This window comes from Frieseomelitta varia, unplaced genomic scaffold (genome assembly GCF_011392965.1).
Source record: "Frieseomelitta varia isolate USP_RPSP 00005682 unplaced genomic scaffold, Fvar_1.2 scaffold_323, whole genome shotgun sequence".
NCBI classification, from domain to species: domain Eukaryota; kingdom Metazoa; phylum Arthropoda; class Insecta; order Hymenoptera; family Apidae; genus Frieseomelitta; species Frieseomelitta varia.
The window spans coordinates 26,098-37,544 of NW_025110061.1; positions in this window are offsets into that span (position 1 = coordinate 26,098).

The following is an 11,447-nucleotide window of genomic DNA, read 5'->3' on the forward strand; positions in this document are numbered from 1 at the left end:
CTAACATTATTTCAACATTTTAACTTTGTTATTTTGATAACAAACTTTATAAACGTCTTCTTAACCGATCTTATGTAAATTATATAATACTACACTTAGAATACTTATTATATAGATTATATACTACGCAATGATACTAAATACTAAGAAACAATATTTACTTTAACGTTACTTTAACTTTTTAACTTTGTTATTTTCATAACAAATTTTACAACGCCCTCTTATCGAATTTATAATAGTTGATCTTAATCTCTCACGCTGGAATTGCAATGTTTTTTCTAAATAGTTTTAAATATATTTAAATGTATTATAATCCAGGCAAAACGAACGATAAGTTTGTTACCTCTTAATATAATTTCTATCCAGTGATATCATACCGACGAGTTCGAAAAGGAAAAGAAAGTAACTGGTTATTGTATACGGTTCGGTCACTCGTTATGGTCCGCGAATCAAATTGCCAGCGCAAAGGGTTAAACAGATAGTCGGAGAAAATAATCGTCACGCCGCGTGGGATGTGTATATAATAATAATAAATATAATACAATAATTATATTTTTAATTAATAATTAAATATAATTATTAGTAATAAAATATTATTTAATAATTAAATATAATAAAATATAAATAAAAACACTATTATAAAATAAAATATTATTATAATAATTAAATATAATAAAATATAAATAAAAATATTATTTAATAATTAAATATACGTGGCGCAGAACGTGTTAATAAATTGCACCTTGGTGATCTTGTCAGCGGCGTTGTTCGGAGAGAAGCACGATTATTTCACAAAGATGTTCGCGACAGATCTTCTCCATTAACCTCGACGATCGGTTGATCCTTTGCACGCAGCAGTTCGTCCAGCTATTCGTACTTGCGACACCGATAATCCGTTGTTGACAACTTTTGTGATTCCTCTGTGGTTTAACGGCGAGTGCGGTAGTTACAGTGACGTATACGACCACACTCGGCAATTAAATTACGATTAAAGTGGAAAATTTCGAAAGTGCACGTCCGTTGTAGTTAACAGAGAACGTCGCTGCTCGCTCTACGATATTAACCACTCGGACCAATATTTCCAACCAACCGGTTGCAAGTATTTAGAAATAATAAAGCGAGATGTTGGTTACGTTGGAATGTCGATGTGAGTCACTAATGTTTGCAACAATGAATAAAAACAAACACCGCGAAAGTTAACATAATATGACGAAAATTTTGGAGAAAAGAGATTGATAAAGTATAGAACCGTATTTAGTTGAGATACTTAAATCGCAGGGCGGCATTACGTTTGCGTAATACGAAACAAATTGCCGCGAAACTTGCTACGAAGCTACTAAATTCGCCCAAATTAATTATCATCCGGGCTTAATTAGCTCTCGCCGTACACAATAACTCAACGTACGAAGCTGCAATTTTACAAATTGAGCGGAAGCTACGATTTATTAAAATTACGGAACGCCGCGGCGATGATGCATGCTTCGAATTCATTGTAAAAAAAATCGTGGATCGCCGGTGTCGGCGTGAGAGGGATGTAATTTATAGCGGACCGCGTAACCACGTCTTAATCGTTAACCTTTTTTTGGTGAAAAGAAAGGCTCCGACTAAAAGGGGAAACTCGCGACTGTTAGATACCTCCCCTAAGAAACTTCCCGGGGGATTTCTTCAGTCGGGAAATCCCCGAAGGCTTAAAGCGACTCTCGAACAAAGCACCGCGGCGATTCGGCTTAATCTCTCGGGCACGTACAAGCGGCGATGTGTTTTCCTAGATATTGTGTATTTTTACCGAGTAACCGGAACAAATGATAAGCAGGGACGTGCGGATATTCGAGACGATATCGAGCCGATATTTCAGTAATATTATCAGAGATGTGTAAGAACTGAAGAGCACAAAGGTGGAAATTATCTTTTCGATTTTCGAATTTTATTGAAACTCAAAACACGTTTCAATACCGCTTAAAATTAGAAAAAAAAAAAAAAAAAAAAAACAACGACAGTTGTGCCATACTTCTCATAGTATCATTACTTCGTACCATTTCAAAAAATGTGAAACCAGTCTGGAGATTCTCAAGAATTCTGATATTTTCGAGTTTTTAGGACTTTCTTGAGAAAAAAAGAAAAACGTTCTCGACGACGAGCCAAAAAAATTCGACGATTTCCTCGTTCTCGCGTACTTTTAATAACACGCCGGCTGCCACGATATATATCCCCGAAAATTCGTTGGCTCGTTCAAAGTCGCTGAGGTGGCGGAAGGAATTTCGCGGCGACCGGAAGCTGGCTGTAAAGCCCTCCGGTAGAACGAGGATGAATAATAACGGAGCTTGTCGCGTTTGTAGTTTGTCGTTGGCACTAACTAAGGTCTCCCGCAGCTCATTTCGCAGCCTACCGCGTAATTTAATTTCCGCATAGCGATTTCTCCTCGTCCTGTGCACGTGTCCCGCGGCCGTGCACGCGCAACCGTGCAGGTATTTTCGCTTTGCTCGATATTATAATACGTCGTCGCCTCGCTCGTCGTATCCAGGTGGAAAATTAATTTCATCGATTCGTCTCGTGCAAACTGCTTCCGTTTGATCGCGCAAACGTTTCTCAAATTTTTGTACCTCGCAATGTGTATACGTGCACGGTTTTTTCTGACTTTTCATGGAAGAGAAATTGTTTAAAATTAAACAAATCGATTGTACATACGATACGAAGCTATTTTGTCATTTTATTTTCTGATGAAGCACGCGACTTCGTCATCGCGCTTTCACAAAATTAATTTATCAAGTAAATTTGAACTTGACTAATTCCAGTACCAGTACAATTAGATTAATTATTTCGTAATTGCAACGTCTTTTAGAGATTTGAACTATACAAAATATACATTTGTACAAAATACAAATTTATATATATATATACAAAATATATAGAGCATCTGGCGATTTTAAGCGAAAAGAAAGAAGAAAACTTCTTCATTAAAGCTTCTGTTTCGAGTTTTAAAATTCATCAAAGTATATTTGTACCTTTATACTGTATATTATGTTCCAAAGAAGAGAAATTTACTTCTTTCTTTTTTTTCATACGAAGCATTTTCGATTGCATAGTACAAATGTGTGACGAACAGATACGAGAAATAAGCAGAAAGAAAAAGACAAAATTTTGTTTATTAAAGTCTTCGTTTTCAACAAAATGGAGATTGAAAATTTGAATTCAGTTGATTTCGTACTGGACAGGAGCGATTTTAGTCTCTCTTTTCGGCTCATTTTTTTCACGTTGATTCATTCGATTGTTATCCTGTACATCATTGTATTCTTTTAAACTCTTTCTTGTACCTTGCATTTCGTTCTGATAGAAATTTTATAGTTTATTTTAGTCGTCAATAGAAAAATTACTAGAAAAGTTTCAATCAATGTTTCCCCTTTTTGTTTATGTAAAGTAATCGAGAAATTTACGAGAAGTAGCTACAATCCACTTAGCTTTCGATAGGCTCGTTTCTGTATGCACGTTAATAATCGAAGTTCGATGCCCAATAGTCGACGTATGTACATGAATTATCACGCTTTGAAACATCTCTAATTGGGTATAGAATTACGATCTATAGTCCACGTATTTGAATGCCCCATGCTTGAGATAATCTATAATTGGCTGTGGATCTATAATCTATAGCCGATACGTTTGAATTCCCACAATTCGTATAATCTGTAATTGGCTGTATATCAACCAGACGCAGTCGATCCTTTAGAATCTACCAAATGGCGATTGCTTTGGGTATCCATCAAACGCGCACTTTGCACAAACGTTAGCAAATATTCGCGGATATTTGTCATTATTCAAGATGAAATTGTTTTCATTTTCGAACGCAGAATGTGTGTCGGAGTCAAAGAGGTTATCGATTCCCCAATAATCGAGTTTAACCGCTTGTTCGGTTAAAGGTACGAGTGAAATTTAGAGACGAGAATTTCTTTTCCGCGAAATGACCACTGTCTCTTTCAGCTGGGACAAAATATCTATTATCGATAGTAAAATACAATTCTTACGATTACGTATTCGTCGAGAGAGTCAACGTCACGATACAAAAATTGAAATTATCGACGGCGGATCATCCGACTCTAAAATACAGTAAAAGATACAACAAATTAATATCCTTCCTCCATGATGATTCGAAAGATGAAATGATCTGTGAATTTTCGAAGGTTACAGAATTCTATTATAAATTACCAATCGCTGTCAAATTACTTTATAAATCAATATGAATTAATAAATATAAATATAAGTAAGTATAAATATATATTAATATAAATAATATAAATATAAATTATAAAAGTATTATAAAAGTAAATATGAATTAATATAAATATTATAAATTAATATTGTAGTAAATATAAATTAATATAAGTTAATAAATATAAATATAAGTAAGTATAGATATATATTAATATAAATAATAAATATAAATTATAAAAGTATTATAAAAGTAAATATAAATTAATATAAATATTATAAATTAATATTGTAGTAAATATAAATTAATATAAATATTATAAATTAATATTGTAGTAAATATAAATTAATATAAATATTATAAATTAATATTATAGTAAATATAAATTAATATAAATTAATATAGCGTTCATGTTTTGCATACGGTAATAATTTTGCAGTTGACGCGATATTGAATGCTAATTAAAAGGGAAAAGAATTCGTAAAAATTGATAGAGGATTAATCTGGTTAATACGTTTTTATTCTGTCTTATATTCGTCACTCTTTCGATGAATAATTTTACAAACGGAAGCACTTATGATGTAATTCAGTGTTGGATATATTGCACATTCGAGTTTGGGTTAGTTGTTGCTATTTTATCGTAGGGGGGGAGGGGTGTCGCTTTTAGAGAGGTTTGTTCGTATATAGTTGGCTAATGGCTATTGTTTCGGATAGCTCTCACAACCAGGGTAACCTAATGGTCCTCGCGTGATGTCGATTATATAATCCCAATTTTCCACTATTTCGCAGCTACGAAACGTATTGTGATCGACAATACGAAGTAATTGCGGTCAATCCCTGATTTCATCGATCGCGAAAGCTAAATTTCGATATGTTTAGAACGCTGTCAACGGTTGTTACAGAAAAATGATTCATCTAACTGAATATAAAAGCATTCTAATACGTGAGACATCAAGTAACGATTATTCAACGTTGTAAATTACATTTTTTCATATAAATGGAATTAAATTTAGATCTTTGAATCTAGGTCTTGACTATGTGTGTGTGTGTGTGTGTGTGTGTGTATATATATTGACGATAATCATTGCTAAACATAGTCAAGACCTAGATTCAAGGACCTAAATTTAATTCCATTTATATAAAAAAGTGTAATTTACAACGTTGAATAATCGTTTCCTAATATCTCACGTATTAGAATATACATATATGATAAAATACAAATTTTATGTAAAATTTGAGCGTCGAGGAAATTTCTCAGATCGAAAGATCTCGAACGAAGGAAAAAAAATCATTTGACTCTCAATTAATTAGCTGCTCGCGTATTGTTCAATTATCGTGGTTCCGTGACCTCGAGGAATTCAGTCCATTCGTCGTGCACGTGCCCTCGATAAAAATTATGAATCTTCGCCGAGCGACATAAAGAGGAGAGGGCGCGGACAAGAACAAAGCGTGTCGAATATTACAAAAGCTACAGTATAAAGCGATGAAAGACGAAGGTACTCGCCGGACGAGTTTGAAATCCAGTTTCCTGCGGAAATGGGCTAAGAAACGAGGGCTGAGAATGCCTGGGGGGCGTGTGGCCCGTGTAACTTCTTCCAAATCTCTCGGGAGAACAGTGAAAAAAAGGTATGTGATACAAGGTACGAGAAAGAAAGGTGTGTGTCCCTTTCGAATCGACGACGATACGAAAATTGGATTGTGCCATTGGCGAAGGATGCTGCTAGAGACCGAAACGTTCTCTCGCTGACGAGTAACGACCCCTATAAACCAGAGACGAAAAAGAAATGAAATTTACGCGAGAGAAAGCGAAACAGGGCAAATATTTCAGAGCCTTTTTTCAAAGGTTGTCTAAGATTGTTCACGACGATTAAAGGTCTCCGCTTCGTAGCGCACGATTTATCAACGTTGCACGTGCTCCGGGGATTAAGTGACACGTGGATTCTTCTGGTATACTTTATTTTATTTCTATTTCATTTCTATTTGTTTGGTATAATATTTTATAAAATTTGGATTCTTCTGGTATACTTTATTTTATTTATATTTTATTTCTGTTTCAAGTTTGTTCGGTATGATATTTTATAAAATTTGGATTCTTCTGGTATACTTTATTTTATTTCTATTTCAAGTTTGTTTGGTATAATACTTTATAAAATTTTCTTCGATACTTATTCTGTAAATCTAAAAACGTCAGTAAATCTAATAAACGTCAGTCTCTAGAGAATATGATGATACATTTTTATTGTTATTATATGTATACAGTTGCTCGTATTAACATTCAGACATTAAATATTTAAAATGTCGTAAACAAAAATCGTATGATGATAAACTTTGGTTCGTTTCGAAGCTTGAGGTCTCTACTTTTAAAATGCGTCGTTCAGTTTATTCTAAGATGTTTTTATGTCACGTAGAGGGTGGAAAAATGAAGACATTTTCCTCCTCGAAAATAAATTGACACTTTTCCTCTCGTTATAAATTTTCATAGTATATAAAAGCAGTGAAAAATCGTTTTCATGACTGAATCTACAATGGATTCGAAGATTGAAATCTCCCCTTTACCAAAACCTGGACGGACAATCTTTTTTCGCCATTTTATTGGATTTTGAATATCAGTGGAAAACGAGTGAAAATGTCACTGAATTTCAAAAGTTCAATAAAGTGAATATCAGTGTGAACAACTCTGCACTAAATATCTCTGTTTAATGTCTTAGAAAACTAATATTCTGTAAATATTAATTTCCACAACACATTCCTAGAGTTACACTTGTTACAAATTACAAAATTAATATTCCATCAACATTCTAATTAATATTTATTCCATAATATAAACATTCTACATGTAATATTAGATTTTCCAATGTACGAATTTACTGTCTAGCGTTCTTTCTCGTAAAAGTGGTAGATACTATGAAAAAATGAAAGAGGACAAAATTGAACACTATTTTTTTGTACATATATATATATATATATATATATATATATATATATATGGAATTTCATAGGTAAAATAAATATGAATGCAAATAGTCAAATTTCATATTAATAAAAGATATATACAGAATTTTATACGTGAATTAAACAGATATTAGTCAGATATCATAGTAATAAAAAATATGTACAAAATTTCTTAAATTAAATATGAATACAAGTAGTCAGACTATAATATCACTATACTATACTATATCTATAGAATATAATATCAGTATACTATACTATATTTATAGAATATACTATCCTATATCTGTAGAATATTATCATATTTATTTTACCTATGAAATTCCATATATATATATATATATATATACAGTTGCTTTGAAATGAATCAAAGTTTATCATCGATTTTGATTTGCGACATTTTAAATATCTATGTCTGAATATTTATACAACTGTATATGTATAATAATATAAAATACAATAAATATGTATTATACGTATACAATAAAAATGTATTATAATATAAAAATAAAAATGCATCATTATATTCTCTAAAGATTAACATTTATTGAACAATTTACAGAATAAGTATCGAACAAAATTTTATAAAATATTATACCAAACAAACTGTTTTGCAAAACATAAACTAAAAAGTGTAATATATATACATATATACACACACAAAAACATCATGGTACCAACAAAGCATGCATCCACATATGCATGGATACGTAGGACAGTGAACGTGCTAAGACAGTGGAGAGACGACAGAGAGAGAAAGAGAGAGACAAAGTTCTACACTTTCTGGCTGACTCGTTTCATCGGTTCGGCCGGCGAACACGGAAATATTTCCCGACGAGGGTCGCACAGAGGCCTGGAAAACGCGCGATAACGCTTCGACGCGGCGACGAATCCTTCGTTCAAAGACAAATTAACGAAAAAGGGAGGAGGGCCCGGAGCGTTGTAAAAGGATCGGGGCCATTGTTCCGGCGAGGCAGCGCGGACAAAGGCTGGAAGGAAGAAAGAAAGAAAGCGACTCCTTTTCGGAGTCCCCAGTAAATCACGCCTTTAAATCTCTGTGGATCAAAGCGCCCGATTTTCCAACGAACGTCGAGCCTCTCTCTCTCTCTCTCTCTCTCTCTCTTTCTCTCGGGTCCCTTTCGTACGTCACAGCCGAGAAACGGAGAACTCAGGCTTTCACGAGTATCGAATAATTAACTGAACAAGACAGACGTTCTCAACCCTCTCGGCGAGTACGATTATCGATTCATTATATCGCCGAGAACTACTACGAGCAACTCGAAAACGATTACCTCGGTGGACGTCGAATAGGATCGAGTTTATGGCTTACTGGACAGTCTGTCCCGTTTCACGAAGTTTCAATCGAAGTTAGGCTTAAATTTTCGTACGTCTGTATAGGCGATACCGTCTCCGATCTTTGGAAAAATTTCGTACCTCGATGTATGTTAGGATTTCGATGGATTTTATTATACAAGCAGTTTTCACAATGGCGCGATACGGATTGCGAAATTATTCGTTTCAAGTTGACGAACCTAAAGACAAGAAGCTTTTTAACGTTTCATCGCGAATAACTGTAATGATCACAGATGATGGAATCATTGTAGATACTCTCGTCTATCATCTTGCAACCGAATCACATCTGAATGTGAGTATTTGCAAGATGGTCAAGAGATTGTCAAGAGATTGATTTCTATCTTTGCCAGTTTCTCGCTTTTTCAAAGTGCTGTGAAAAGAACACAAGATTGCTTGCAAATATTTATTTCGATAAATTTATTCTCACGTCTCTAAACGAAAGTCTGGGTTTCGTCTCAGATCTGACAACGTGGCAAGGTATTTCCACGAATCAACCATCTCAAAGAGAGAATTTTCGCGAATTGCACAATCTTCCACGAATACCATTAGAAAAAGCTATTGGTTGGCTCGATACAACGCTCGAGGAAAATCATTCCAATGGCCCCTTGTCGTAAATTCTACTCGCAGTTTCTCTTTTTCCTTGTTCACAGATCCCCATCGAAAAACTATTTGGAAAAAGCCATTGATTGACGGTGAATTTAAAAAATCGTTGCAGATCACTTGTAAGTTCTACCGCGGCTTCCCTTTGTACAATTATCTCCCTTTTCCTTATTGTGCCGCGCACAATTCACGATGACCCAGCCACCGGCTGAGCAGCCTCGCGGCGATCTTTCCACGAGGGAATCGGTTTTTTCCACCGGCGAGTTCGCCTAATCGGGTTCACAGGCGTCAAGAGCGAACAGTCAAGAGCGCAGCAACTTCAATTAGGGTTTATTATCAGTCTGTTATTAATGGCGTCCGGAATAAGCGCGGTCCCGCCTAATAACGTGTGTCGTGTTATTCCGGCTGATTATTATACCCGAAACACGGACCTGACCGAAGCCGAGGTGAAGTATCGATGTCAAGCATTCGTTGAACGATATCGCTTCCGGTGAAATGCCGTTCAATTTGGCCAATTCGCGATCCGACTCCGCTGCCACTCGTGGTTCCGATTAATTCCGGCAGTAATCTCGAAAGAGGAGGGGCAAAGGGAGGGGGGATTTCGGATGCTTGGGTCATGCTATTTTCCGTGATTAACACTGGCAAATTGTTCCGATAAGTGGATCGGAGCCTCGCGAGTTGGCTTTTAAGCGAAGCTGCAGCCGATTGTACGATCGACTCAGACTTCTGACGTCGCCGGCTGATCAATTTAAGCCCTCGAAATATTTAAAAATACGTCGTTCATTTCGTAGCGTAAGTAAGTCGATTATATTTAACGATATAAATTATTGAATGAATATTTATCGAGGCAAGTCTTTAATGATAGTGAATATTTAATTAGACGAAAGCTGGTTGATTGTTAGGAAACTGTGTCAGAAAGAAACACGTTCTTTTATTTCATTATTTCACCTATATAATATAAAAAATACTAATTTTTATATTAGTATTTATTTACTGCTGTTTTTAATACTAATAAAAAATACTAATTTTACTTAAAAATACTATTTTTAACTCAATGTCATACTTTATTTATACTTTGCTGTTTCTATGATAAATATTATATACTTTCCATGGTAAATATTATATACTTTCTATGATAAATATTATATATTTTACTTATATTTTATTTCTATCGTTTATACTATTATTTACTGTTTATGCACACGATAAGATTCAGCTACGTAATGTGTATTACGTTTGCGAAATGCAACGAACGTATTACGTGGTCTATGTAGTTTACGTAGATAGGCCAGGAAATTTAATGGCACAAAATGGTCTCCAGAAAATACAGACGAAAGAGTTTCTCCTTTTTATGGGAGAATAAAAGTTTTCCAGTTCGACGTGAAATATTCTTGTTGCAAATTCTCGTGATACCATAATGGTAGCGACGAGAAATTTGAAATTTCGAGACTGCAGATTTTTTGCAGTCCGTTTCGTTTACGATCGAATTACGACGCTCTTTAACCTTTTCGTAGAAGATGAAAATAATTATCATTGGCAGAGTAATTATTATTGGAAGGTCTGTCGGTAATTAAAGCCGCGACGCGAAGACATATTTTCGTTTCAGATACGTGCCACTGTATACAGGGTGTTTATCCCGTAAAATGGAAATATTTGAGGCAAGGAATTGAATTGTTCCTGAAGAAATTGGTTAATATAAACACATTATGTATAGTATTAATGACGTTTTTCTTTGCATGGAGTGGTGAAACAGAAGATTCCTTCCTTTTTCGATGCGATAAGCTTTAAAAGATTAAAGTGAAAATATCTCCTAAGCCAACGATTCTTCAACATAAATAAATTAATATAGTCGAAATTATACGAGTCCATCTAAAAAAATCAACTTGACGTTGAAATATTCTCCATCAGTCGTGAAAATACCATTAGTATCGCATAATGTGCCGCTTTATAGAAACTTTTACAGGAATGTTTCTTTTTCTACAACGTTAATCCTTTACGAGATTTCCATTTGGCGAGATAAACAGAACACCCAGTACAGAGAAGAATCGAAAACGTAATGTTGAATTTTATTAAAAGTTAATTTGATGAAATATGTTCAGCGTGGGTGGTGAAAACCTTGCACCCATTGGCCTTATTTATAGCGGAAATGTAAGTTGATTTTATTGACGTTCGTAAATATATATTCTATTTATTGCGATTTACATTAAAATACTAAAGTATGTTCTTTTTTTTTCAAGCGAATTTACGATACAAGCACAAAGGGATAAGGGCATTTTTTTCACTGTTAATTCGCGTCAGATAAACGTGAAAATTTCATACTTCGTTGCAAATACACAATGAC